The 13,011-nt window shown below is 45.7% G+C and overlaps 1 protein-coding gene across 5 annotated transcripts in view; it reads right to left on the minus strand.

The window, feature by feature from the left end:
* CDON (cell adhesion associated, oncogene regulated) overlaps nucleotides 1-966 on the minus strand; it is a 91,946-nt gene extending 90,980 nt beyond the window's left edge. For 3 of the 5 annotated variants that reach the window (XM_033098000.1, XM_033098006.1, XM_033098005.1), the window contains exon 1: nucleotides 184-374. The gene's annotated coding sequence lies outside the window, so the exon portion shown is untranslated. Of the gene's footprint in view, nucleotides 1-183; nucleotides 375-568; nucleotides 679-878 lie in introns of those variants that run through there. The other 2 variants (XM_033098002.1, XM_033098003.1) reach the window with 2 other exon arrangements.
* Between the last annotated feature and the right edge of the window lie 12,045 nt (nucleotides 967-13,011).

Consider the following 13,011-nt stretch of genomic DNA (forward strand, 5'->3'; position numbering starts at 1 on the left):
CCGCTCCCCGCCAGGCTCGTCCCACCTGCCCAGCGCGTCCCTGTCACTGACTCTCCATCCGCCCCCGCGGGGCGGCCCAGAGTCTCCGGACCTCGCTTGAACCCCGGACCCCGCGAACCCGGGCCCGCCGACCGCCCGCCCCGACCGCCCGTACCCCGACCCCGAGGCGGGACCACCCCGCACCTCTCGGCGGGCCGGCGGAGCCCCCAGACCTCCTGCGGCAGCCGGCTCCCAGAGCCGCCCCAGGTCATCCCGCGCGGGCGGCTACCGCGGCTGCTGTGATCCGAGGGGCCTCCACGCGCCGGGCGGGGGCGGGGCGGGGGCGCGGGTCCCCGCTCTCCTTGCGCCGAGCCGCGTAGCCGGGACTCAGGGGAGGGGGCGGGGCGGAGTCACGGGGCGCGCCCCCGCGGCCGTGCCTCCCCGCCCAGGTCCCGGCGCGCGGGCGCGTAACCCGGCGGCGCGGGGACGCGGAGCAGCAGGGAGCTTAGGGGAGCGCGCCACGAGGCCTCCCCGCCCCGCCGGAGAGTGCGCGCGCAGCCGCCAGATCAGCGGCGGGGACGGGTCGTACCAATCTGCGAGGGGGCACCCTGTGCAGAACCGTCTCCAGGCCCCGTCCTGTTGTCTACGGGAACGGCATTCCAGAAAAGCAGAGTGCAGTCCTTGCTTTGGTGTAGGGTCGGTGAGGAGGAGCTGCCTCCGCAACTCACGGAGGTTGCCACAAGGCCTGCACTCACTCTCTCCTCCCCTCCACTTCCCCGGAGAGGCTGCAATTCTAGCCGTCCACGAGGGTCCGCAGGTCCCCAGGTGCCCCGCCCAGGCCCCGCCCCTAAGTTCTCGGAGGAGGCTACAGTCCGTCTGCGCCAGGAGCCCTTCCTTACCTGTTGTCTATCTCCTGGTTTCAGCTTCCTGCCGCGGTGGTTCCTTTCCTTTTGAACCGCTTTCAGTGTTTAGTTTCCTGCGCAGTTTCACCTGATTGCCCAACCCACTCCCGTGCATTCAGAGTCACGCCAGCTGGCAAAATTTCTGAGAGACTGGAAGGGAGGCTCTGTCCTGGTGAAACCACTGTGGCCTTTGGCCCCAGAGTCTGACCAACTTGTCTTTGGGCTTGCCCCAAGTTATTTGATCTCACTGAACTTCAGTTTAAACAAAAAAAGAAAAAATAATTTCTATTTAAAAGGTTGTCGTGAAGCATATATGTGATTCTGTGGGGGCGCAAAAAAAAAAAAAAAAAGCTTTGCTCCCCCCTTCTAAATTCTTCTCGCTGGGCTAATAATCAAGTTTAACAGAGACAGATTAACAGAAGGAAATGTCCAAAGTTTATTAGGGATGTACATGCAAGGGTGCCATAAGATAGGAGACCCGAAACACATTGGGCAATTGAGGTTTATATGCCATTCTGGACCAAGGAAAAGCGGGGCGGGGGTCCGGGATTTCAAAGGGAAAGCAGGTAATTCACAGGTGGACACCATGTGGTAAACAAGTTCTTGCTGGACAACCCAGAACAATAGGACACAAAAGGAAGTTCAACAAACGAGTTTTGCTAGATTTCTTCCCATCTGCCACATTTAATTCATATGTGCTAAGGTGAATCTGCTATGGTGACCATGCTGAGGTTCCTTTCCTGAAGGGGTTTTTCTATGTTAATTTCTTTAGGCAGGAAGGGGGAGCATCAAAGATTCTGAGTTCTTTCTTTTTTTCCTTAATAACCAGCTTAAAATCAATATCCCAAAAGATGAATTTTGGGGTGGCAAAACTTTGGTGTCCCTCAATACTTAGTGTAAAGCACCTGCCACTCACTAAGTGGGCATTCGAGGACTGACTGTGACAATAATTATTGCTATTAGCAGTCCTTTTTTTTTTTAGGAGGGCGCAGCTCACAGTGGCCCATGTGGGGACTGAACCGGCAACCTTGGTGTTATTAGCACCCGCACTCTAACTAACTGAACTAACCAGCCACCACCAGCAGTCCATTTTTTTAATCATCATTATTTACTATTAGTTTAACTACCAAAGGGGCCCTACTGATACTTGAAGTTCAAAAACACTCAGTACTGAACTTCAGGAGAAATATGTCCTCTGCCTTTTCACTTGATTTTCACAAAGAAATGCTTTGACAGTGTGGTAGTGTTCAAACAGTGTAACTTTCTGCTTTAGGTAGATCCAGGGTCTTTGTGAAAGCATTAGGTCCTAAGAAAGAGTATAGGAGGGAAAAAAAGAACTCTAACTCTAGCTTGTTCTCCATTGTTCTACTTTTCAGTTATCCAAACTGATAATCTGTTCTTAACAAAGTATAGAAGGTGGTTTTTCATTCAACAAATAAGATATCCTATACACACTGAAGTTTTCGCTGAAATGAGAGTTGTGTGTCAATAGAAGGGAAGCCTGCAGGTTTCTTGTGGCACTCTGGAAGAATCCTAACGGTCCCCTACCACAGCAGCACCACTACAGGCACTTCCAGGTTCCTCTCTTAGGACCCCATTGACTCTGGGCACCCCCAAAGTTCACAATACCATTTGAGTGTCACTATACCTATTGCTATTCATAATCAAACCTGAGAAATAATCACAACGTTTGTTGATATTTATTATTCCCTTTCTGCCTTGTTTTTTCCAGGTGCAACATAATTTTTTATTATTAAATCATTTTATTTGTTTAACATTTACTCTAAAAGTATTTGTTGAGCACCTGCTCTATGCCACTGCCAGGCAAAAAGGTACAAAGAGAAATACGACACAGTCCCGAGCTTCCAAGAGCGCACACGCTAATTGTGACCCAGGCGCATCAATGGGTAAGTGCACTGAGACATCTGTGCGAAGAATGGGGAGCCGTGGCAGCACAAGGGTAGTGTTTCTAACCCTGCCTGGAGTTTGAGGGTTGGGGAGAGCAGTTTGCCAAGAAAGCCTTCCCAAAGGAAATGGTCCATAAACAAAGCCTTAAAGGACAGTAGGAGTTGGCCAGATAAAGGTGAAGGAGTGAAAGGATGGTCTAGGTAGAGGGGACATTATGAATAAAGACATACAGGCAAGAAATAAGCAAGTTTTTCTTTCTGATTGAGGTGTAAGGGGCCAGGTAGGGCTTGGTAAGTGAAGGCAGTGCAGAAAGAAGCTAAAGTGAAATCACAGATGGTCATGCATATTGTGCCAAGAAGCTGTGACTTTTTCCTGTAGGCAATGGAGAGCCAATGCAGAGTTTTAAGTGGGAGTATGGTATGGTCAGATTTGTGTTTAGAAAGATCACCCAGCAGCAGTGTTGAGGATAGATTTAAGGGAGCCGCCTGAAGTCAAAAAATTTGGAAGCTTCTGAAACAGTCCTTGAAGTCCAGTTGGATCAAGAGACTTAACTAGAACAATAGCAGTAAGGACAGAAATGAGAGGGGAAATTCCAGGGGAGAAAAAGGGAGTTGAACTTGGAAACTGATTGTATGCGAAGGTAAAGAAAAAAGAGGACTTAAGGATGACATCAGCCTTCTAGCTTGAGTGGGTGGTGATCACACTTTTTACCCTCATAGTACCTGGGAAGAGAGTAATGCTTTGCAGGAGATACAGGTTTTAGAGGAACAATGATGTGTTCAATTTTAAACCTTTTGAATTTGAGGTACCTGTGGAACCTACAAGTACAGGTGTCCACTAGATAAATAAGTCCATGCCAGAGATACAGATTTGAAAATCAGCAACATAGAGTAGAACTTGTACCAAGAAAGTAAAAGTGATCCTTCAGGAAAAATATGGAACCCTAGAAAGTTATAGCCAAGGATGGCTCTCTAATACTCCAATAATAAAACCCTCAGTTATCCTGATAAATTTAGAGGGAAGATTGTTTACTGAACTCAAGGTATAGAATTTGAAAAGGATGCTTGGGGAAGGTAGCGAGGGTTTGGAATGGTCATTAGGAAAAAGTAAGAGTTGAAAGTGGAAAATCAGTCTCAGGATTGATGAGTGATCATGAGGACATGGCTGAGGTTAATGATCATGAAATTGTAATAATGGAGTCAGCATGATTATGTCATTTTTCTCCTTCAAAATTTAACCACTCAAGTGTAAGAAGAAAAGCATAACGCCGATCCAAATTTGAAGTTTTGATGGGGATGCACAAGAGGGAGAATAACACATGTGTTGTTAACAAAATAATTTCAATCATCAATTATAGATTTCAGGCTGTGAGTTGGAAAAGAATGATAGACTGGACCAAAATGACAGATGAAAGACAAGGAGTGTTCTATGAGATTAAAGATCAGTTGTTACAGATCGAGGAGTGAAAAAGCCCAGAGGTCTTTGGTCATGATCGTTTCCAAAGTGGAATAGTCCCAGGTAACGAATAGCTCTAGCATGCCAGTGGATGCTGGTGGGTGAAGGAAGGTAGAGATTTCAGGTCATCAGAATTTATGGAATTAGGGCCTACTGGGGCTTGAGAGATGGGTAGGCTTTCAAGGGACTGAGAGGATGGTAAGAGAAAAACCATGAGCCATGTGCCCAAGGCCACAGTGACCAGGGGGGACACTAAGTGCCAAAGGGTGTATGTTCAATGAATTTTAGGACTGAATTGGTGTTTTTATAATACCAAACATACGTTAAAACGGGTCCTCCAAGAATAACATGATAGACTGAGTAGAGTCAAACAGACCTGTATCAAATTGATTTCACCTCATATGACTGTCAAATTACTCAAACTCCTGGAGTCTTGATTTCATCATTTGTAAAATAGGGATGATACTAATACTTTATACAGGGATGGTAATATGACCTACTTTAATTGGGTTGCTGTGAGGATTAACTGAGATGATACAGATCTAAAGATAGGACTTGGCTCATAGCAAACACTGAATTTGTTAGAAATAAAAATAATAATAACAATAAGGCTTATATAGTACGTGCTATATGCCAAGTATCGTATTTATGGTAGAAACTCAAATCTTATTGCCTGGATTTGATACCAATGTTATGGGCCTCTAAAATAGTCTTGGGCTACAAATGATCTAATAGGGCCGGCCCGGTGGCTCAGGCGGTTAGAGCTCCATGCTCCTAACTCTGAAGGCTGCCGGTTCGATTCAATTCCCACATGGGCCAGTGGGCTCTCAACCACAAGGTTGCCAGTTCAATTTCTTGAGTCCTGTAAGGGATGGTGGGCTCCGCCCCCTGCAACTAAGATTGAACAGGGCATCTTGAGCTGAGCTGCCTCCTGGATGGCTCAGTTGTTGGTTGGAGCACGGGCTCCCAACCACAAGGTTGCCGGTTCAACTCCCGCAAGGAATGGTGGGTTGTGACCCCTGCAACTAGCAACGACAAGTGGACCTGGAGCTGAGCTGCGCCCTCCACAACTAAGATTGAAAGGACAACAACTTGACTTGGAAAAAAGTCCTGGAAGTACACACTGTTCCCCAATAAAGTTCTGTTCCCCTTCCCCAATAAAATCTTTTAAAAAAAAAAATGATCTAATAGACCAATGTCAATCAAATAGTGTCCCTTTTAGCAACAACAAGGGTGGTCAAAGTGGATCATCACCAAGCTGGCTCATTATGTGAAGGTTTTCCACTAAACTGTGATTTCACATCTTTTATTTTTGGTCATGGCTTTGGATTTTATTGTATCTTATCTACTAAGAAAAAACATTCATCAATGTAAACTGAAAAAGGGAAGGGAAAATGACCATCCAAAAGTCAATTGGTTTAGGGTCTTACATTTTTCACTTTCTGCTAAAGGTTCCAAAGTTCAAAACAACAACTAAACCTCCACAATCAATTGGACCCAGAGGGCTAAACAATAGCAGAAGTCATTTGTTTCCATTTGGATGATTTCCAAATTTATACAACAAAGTTCCCGTCAAATATGCAGGAAGTTCTGATTATTTATGATGTAATTTAATATTGACATGTTATTAAATGACCTGACCCTCCCCCAAGCCTTTGGAATTTTACATCTAACGACTGCAGGATAACTGTCCTCCCCAAGCTGGAAGGTTGGTAATCAACAGCTTTCCTCTTGCAAGATTTATTGTCTTCAAATAGAAATTCCAATAGGTTGACTGTATCCTTACTGTCTTGTCCATTTCCTGAAAGTGTGCAAGAGGATTTCACAGAGCGGGAGATTTCTATGGCCTTTTTTATGCTGAACAGGCTAAGCTCCAGAGACTCACTGCCTAAACCCATTACACACAGCTCATCTAATTCTGTGACTGGGTTAATTTACCCACACACCAGTGCAGGAGAAAATGACTTTACACATCTTCTTTACACGAACAAAGAATGTGGGGATCATTTTACAGGAAAGAGAAAGACAGGTCTGTAATGGAGGCCAGCGCCAAACTGACACGGATACCACCTTCCCTGTCATTCAGGAGCCCATATCTGAGACATGAAAGAAAGCAAAGGGACTGAAGGAGAATGATGAGGAGTTGGAAATATTTGCGAAGGGTAGCAACTAATAAATGAGCGATTTGAGGCTGGATGGTCTCATAGAGAAAGCACTGAAGTGAGGATTGGGAAACCTGTCCAGCATAATTTATTCCCACATCCCTCATTCTCCTCCTATCTGTTGTGCGAATTTAGGCCAATCTCCTAGTTTACGGTAGAATTTCTCTTCTTCCTCTGAAAGGAAAAATGAGCAACAGTTTGTGAAGGTTTTTATGGGGCTAGCATTGTTAGAGCAAATTCTGGCAACATTCACAGCTCTAGCCTAGGTTAGAACAACAAAAACAATAGGTTGACATAATGTCTTAGCTGTGGCTTCAAGGATTTGGCTTTATATCCCCTGAGGACATCTAACAACTAAGGCAACTCTGACTAGGCGAGCCTCTGGACGTGCTGGAGGTCTTCTGTTTCGTCCTGCTGTCCATAAGCTGTATGAACTTGGATGATTTTCCTTAAAAGCAAAACAGGTATAAATATCCCATAGGATGCCAGGTTGTTTCCAGGATTCAAGGTGTATAAGGTCCCTTGTATAGTGGCCGACACAGAGTAGGCATACCATACACAATTGCTCTGATTATTCATCAGTTAGTTTAGACAACCGCTGTTCCTAAATCAATTGTGAATGATTCTTATATAAGCAGTAAAGAATGTTACAGGAACTAACTTGCATCTTGGACACATTTCTTAACATGCTTTGTGCATCCGTTTTCTCACCTGTGACACAGTAATAACTACCTATTTTCTATGACTGTTGTAGGATTAAGTGAAATCATGCTTATAAAGAACTTAGCCCGGAGATAAGGATATAATCAATAATAAAAAATTAACTACTATCATTATTATTTTTGTCATCATCATGGTAAACATCATTGTGAATTCTCCTCTGACAGACCAAAGTTTTCTGTTTTAGTTATAACTATCATGCTAGGTAGATGAGCAATGAAAGGCTGAGTGCACATAAATTATTAGTTTGTGTTCTAATCTTTCACACATTAGCAATAAGGTTAATCTGTGCTCTGCATACTGACATTTATCCATAAATGTCATAAATTTAGAAGACCCTTATGAGGATTAGATAAGGTTGGCACGTGGTAAGCATTATATCATACTTATTCACACACCCATATATAAAAAGACAAGGAAATCTAATGAATCGTTGTGGTTAGTCTTGCTGTTACGTTACCTAACCAAGTGCTTTCCCTTCTCTTGGTTGGTTAAAAGTACTTACAAAGAGCATCAACGCTGACACCCGTTACAACGATGGTTCTGAACTGGGCCCTCTAAAAGTCCTTGTGTCTTTCTCCCAATCTCATGCCCTGTGCTAGCTACCATACTTCCCAGTTTTCCCTCTTTTACGCCCCGTGCTACCCCATGATCACATCCTTCACCAGGTCATCAACCACCGTCCAGTCCTGGGGGTTGTGGGGACCAACTTTCCTGGGAGAAACGGACAGTCTTTGTTACTGACTCTGCATTGACGTCTCAGCCTTATCACATCCCTGGGGGTGACAGAGACCCAGGACCAGTGCAGGGGCAGGGAGAGGAAGCCATGAGAAGAGACCCTGGAACTCTGGCATCTTGGAGCAGAGGTAGGAGACTAGACAAGCTAGTGGCTCTTGTCTTGGGCTACTCTCCTCATAGCTGTTTTGGATGCAGCTTTTTCATCCACATTTGTGTCAGCAAAGTTGGGGAAGCGAGTAGGGAGAGAGCACCTGGGAGCTAGATACCTGAATGATGGATGTTTATAGGAGGGCGGAGGGGAGGAGAGGGAGAGCAATTTAAATTAGGGGCCATGGCGTTCGGATGAGCCGCTGCACCATTACAAAGTCGTTTCTCGGTGTTCCTGCCTCCTTGCAAGAACAGAGACTGCTTTAGTTGATGACGGGTGCACAGTACAGAAAGGGACAGATTTTCTCCAAGTTGGAGATGTAAACAAGTTATGGGCTTTTAAGCGTGTTTTCAGGCTAGAAAGGCTTGAGTAAACTAATTCAAGCGAAGGTGTTAATCGCTGATGACAGCTTTCTAACTAGTCCCGGGATCTAAGGAGGTCATTCTCCAGGAGCAGACTTTCAGATTCTGGAGCAGATCCCTAGGGAGACATGTTGGATTTGGGGACCTTCTATCTCCTCCACCTTTCAGATCACAGCACACACTTGGCTCTTTGTCCGGTCTACATTGACGGCTGAAGGGGAACAGAGTTTACCACCCCAAAATACGCCACTTTAGGATACTGATTATTTTAAGCTGGTTAATTGTAAGAAACAGCAGACTTGGGAGAAGCTCTGACAACCACATAGAAGTTATCCTTTGTAAAGGATATTTCCATTTGTAAGGGAGATCTCTGCACGCTATACCAGCACTGCCTTCACGGTCATGGCGAAGGCAGGGACTTAAATCTGTGTGACACTCTTACCCTTGTGTGTTGTGCCTTTCCTGGTTGCTCTCATATCAGACTCCCCACCCCCAACATCTTCTTTTGTTTTTAGCTGAGGTGGTTTTCAAGGTGGTGGCTTTCGCCATTTTGGCAAGTTACTCAGTGTTCCTGGGTCTCTCCCATGTATAGAGGAGGTATGCATGGTATTAAGCTTTAATTTGTTTTTCTGCTAATTTGTCTCTTATCAATTGGGTTATTAGTCCAGTCAGAAGCATATTGGATAATTTTTGCCTCCTGGACAAGACCCCGTGCACTTTCTGTGCTTGCCCCAAAGCCAGTAATCTCCCTGGTGGTAGCAATGCTTTAGGGACTGAGATTAGCCACCCCCTCCACCTGTGTGAATGGTCCCAGGCGGGAAGGGGCTTGAGAAGACCCGTAGAAGCCCCCATTTACATGCTCCCCCATCCTTCTCAGACCCCCATCTGCATTCCGGAACACCTCTTTCCCACTCCTCTGTTGTATTCATTTCACAGGTTTGTCCAAAGCTCAACACTGAGCCAGTTAGCGCCTCCTTAAGCCCGGTGTCTCTTGGGTCCCCTTCCCGAAGGGCTTCTACCTTGATTAAAGCACTGTGCCTGAGGAGATACTTTTTACAACTGCCCAAGGACAGGACAGTGGGGCCTTTCCATAGCTGAAATGACTTAAGACCAAACTAAAGCAAACGGACACAAAATGTTGAGACTCAGGAACTTTTTTCCAGAGTGAGATATTTTTCTTTTTCCCAACCATCCGGAGCCCTGATTTTGGACACTCTACGAGTGTGTGCCCTCTTAAGCTCATAGGTCCAGTCCCTTACCTCTATGCATGAGAATGGCTCAGAGACAGGTAGCTTCTCTCTGCAAGACGCTTATTGACCCTTCTGTCTCACACATCAGTGTCTTACGCCCCTGACCACGAGGCGTGTAATCTGGACCACCCCTTCCAGACCGAGAAGGTTGGCTTTATTGCCCTCTAACATGGGAAACATTTCAGGACCTCTTTGAGATGTTCAACCCGTCTGGATTCCATGAGCCCTGTGGTCTGTCTGTAGCGGGAAGTCACCAGTAAGATGGTTATTCTCTGGCTTCTCTTTCTAGCAAAATTAACAGCCACAGTTTGGAGCTGTAGCCCCGTGTGTTTCTCTAGTGCCTGGATCCATGGATACTTCCACCCTAAGGCTGTCGTAGAGATGGCTCAGAGGCACTGCACGTAAGCACTGGAAAAAGGAGCTGAAGGCACAAAAAGGTGGAAGAGATCACTATCCCTCTTCTTCCCTCTTTTCCTTTGTTTCGCTCTCTACCTTTAAATACTGAAATTGCCATAGTCCTCCATTTTAATCGGTTTCTTGATTTTTAAGTATAATGAATTTATTCAGTGACATTTACTAAGCACCCACAAGGTATTATTAAGCAAAATGTAATGTTTCTGCACTTTTTTGTGTTTGCCTCCTGTTTTGCTGCTTTCTGGAAGGAGTCAGTATATATCTTCCCATCATTGTCTTGAGTAGCCAAAGACCAGGCAAGTCAACAAAGGCTTACCAAACTTTTGCTATTTGTGCATCACCAGTGTGGCACCTGTGGAGGGATGCAATAGCATCCCTGCTCTTGAGACACTTAGTCTTTTTGGTGAGATAAAACATACACTTATCTAGTACCTACCTGTTGAGTGCCAGGCACAGAATTCTAAGCACTTTCTATGAACACTCGTTTAATGTTCCTGTGAAATAGGCATTACTAGTCCTACTTTATATACAGATGAGAAAACCAAGGCTCAGAGAGGCTTAGTAACTCGCCCAAGGTGTCCTCTAGAGAGGACAGAGCTGGATTCAAACCTGAGCAGGTGAGCCTCAGAATCTACACTTAACCCCTGTGCTAGGCAGTCTTTCAGATGCGTCTCCACAACAATGAAAAAGCCATGCACAGCAGTGTATAGGCAAACATTTATTTTTTTATGGTGTAGACTGAGGTTGCAGGTTTAAAGAGTAAGAAAGAAATGGTTCTTGGGGGGAAAAGTCCACAGTGAGATCTGGGTTGGACTGTTTCAAGGCTAATAGAAGACATGGTTCACGTGCAGAATAATGGGGGTGGGGATAACCTGGATATCCAAAGAGAAGCTGAGGGATAAGGTAGGAGCCCTGCCTGACTTAAGAATAAGGAAAATAGGAAAGTTCCTCTCTGCAAAACGATGATGTTAATAGTGCCTCCCTCCTGGTTTCGTGAGGATTCGAACAATGCCTTGTACGTAAGCTCAGTGTAAGTGTTGGCTATGCTGTTCCTATTATTGTTCTTGGATGAACTTTTACTTCGAGACTGGCTAGAGTTGGGGAGTGGGGAGTCTGATTTATATTATGGTGTCTTAGGTTAGTGACTGAAACACTGAAAACCTTTGTTCCTGGCAAAGCAACACTATGCTCTCATTTCAAACGCACTTATAAATTCTGCAGTGGAAAGAACGGGGCTGGCCCTTAGGGAACTCACTGTAAGGTCCTGAGACTTGGGCCACATGCTTACTGAATCTGCTGGCAGAAGACTGTCAGGCCACCCTGCCCCACCTGGAGGTGGAAGGTACTTAAATGGGTGATCTCACCGGGTCCCTTTTGGCCCAGGAGAGGCTTTGAGTCTGTGATCCTGTAAACAGACTCCTATGCACTGCAAACCATGGGCGTTTTTGTGGATTGTTCTTTGTTCAGAAAAAGCCAGAGCCGTTTGGAAAAGTCTGCAGAATGTTAGAGCTGTCATTTCTAAAGTAATGTAACTCTGTCTGTTACCCAGCAGATCAGTAAGGCAAAGCAAGGTATACGTCTCCATGAGTCAGGGTTTATTTAATATTCACAACCCTGGCAGTTTTTTGACTGATGAAAATGTTTTGCAAACAGAACCTGGTCCTGTTTTTCTCCATGCTTTTCCCCCTGCCAAGTGTGGAGTGAGAGGTTGGCAGAGACAGCGCTCAACTAGTAGGACTGATGAGATACTATCTCCGTCTCCTTGTAACACAAAACATTTATTTTGCAGCGAGTGAACACAAAATTGAAAGGGGTCCAAGATTCCTGGGAGCAAGAGGCTTGATCTTTCCCTCGCTGGACTGCCTGGTGTGTTGACTTTCTGCTTTTTGTCTCCCCCACAGCAGTGCACGTGCTCCACCTGAGCCATATGCCATTACAAAGGTAGTTCTAGAAGCAGCAAACCACCCCCACCTTGGCCCCAGAAGTTAGGAAAACTGCCGAGGAGGTGAGAGGATGAGCCAGCCTTCAGCAAATGGGACCGACTCTGAGGGGTAAAACCAGGTGTGGTGACTCCATCCCCGTCCTTGCGTTTACAGGGGACCCAAAGCCCTAAGTGCAGCTTGCGGCCCACACAGCAGCCTTGGTGGACACATGGGGCACTTTGCTGAAGGCCTGATTCTCATGCAGCAAGATGATGACATCTCAAGATCTGTCACCACTGAGGATGTCTCAGGGCAGACTTCGTTCCTGGCTGCACTCGCCTCAGACATCGCCTCGATGAAATCCTGGCTCTTACCACGATATGGGCCCTGGCCAAGGTATTTAATTTCCAAATCTGCAAAATGGGGATAGTAATAGTAACTACCCCCTAGACTGCTGTGAGAATTAGAACAGGAAGCTCAATACAAGGTATGAGTCCTGTTCCTTCCGCACAACCCAAGAGTCACTGACACCTGCTCCCAGCTGCTCACTCTGCCCAAGGCTGGGCCAGGGTGCCTCTTCAAGGCTCTTTTTTCATGAAGTCTCACCTTCCTCTCACATCAGAGCTGACTGCTTCTAAAGCTCCTTGGATTCGTCAGCAATTTCTTTGGTCCTGTTTCTTGCATGGGGCTCCCAGCACCAGCCTGTACTACTCAGCCTCAGTCTCTTCAGTCATCTAAAACACAATTATTGTCCAAACTCTTCCTTTTGAGAAAAGAGAAATGCAGATAAAAACCCTTATCCATGGTTTCAGTTACCCATGGTCGTCCACGTAACGAAAACATTAAATGGACAAACTCCAGAAATAAACACTTCGTAAGTTTTAAATTGCGAGGTGTTCCTAGTATCGTGATGAAATCTTGCACCATCCCGCTCCATCCTGCCCAGGACATAAATCATCCCCTTGTTCAGGGTACCTGGATGGCTATAGATGCTCCCCGCCAGTGAGTCACTCAGGAGCCATCTCAGTTATCTTATCATATCGACTGTCGC

This window comes from Rhinolophus ferrumequinum, chromosome 25 (assembly GCF_004115265.2).
Source record: "Rhinolophus ferrumequinum isolate MPI-CBG mRhiFer1 chromosome 25, mRhiFer1_v1.p, whole genome shotgun sequence".
Taxonomy (NCBI): Eukaryota; Metazoa; Chordata; class Mammalia; order Chiroptera; family Rhinolophidae; genus Rhinolophus; species Rhinolophus ferrumequinum.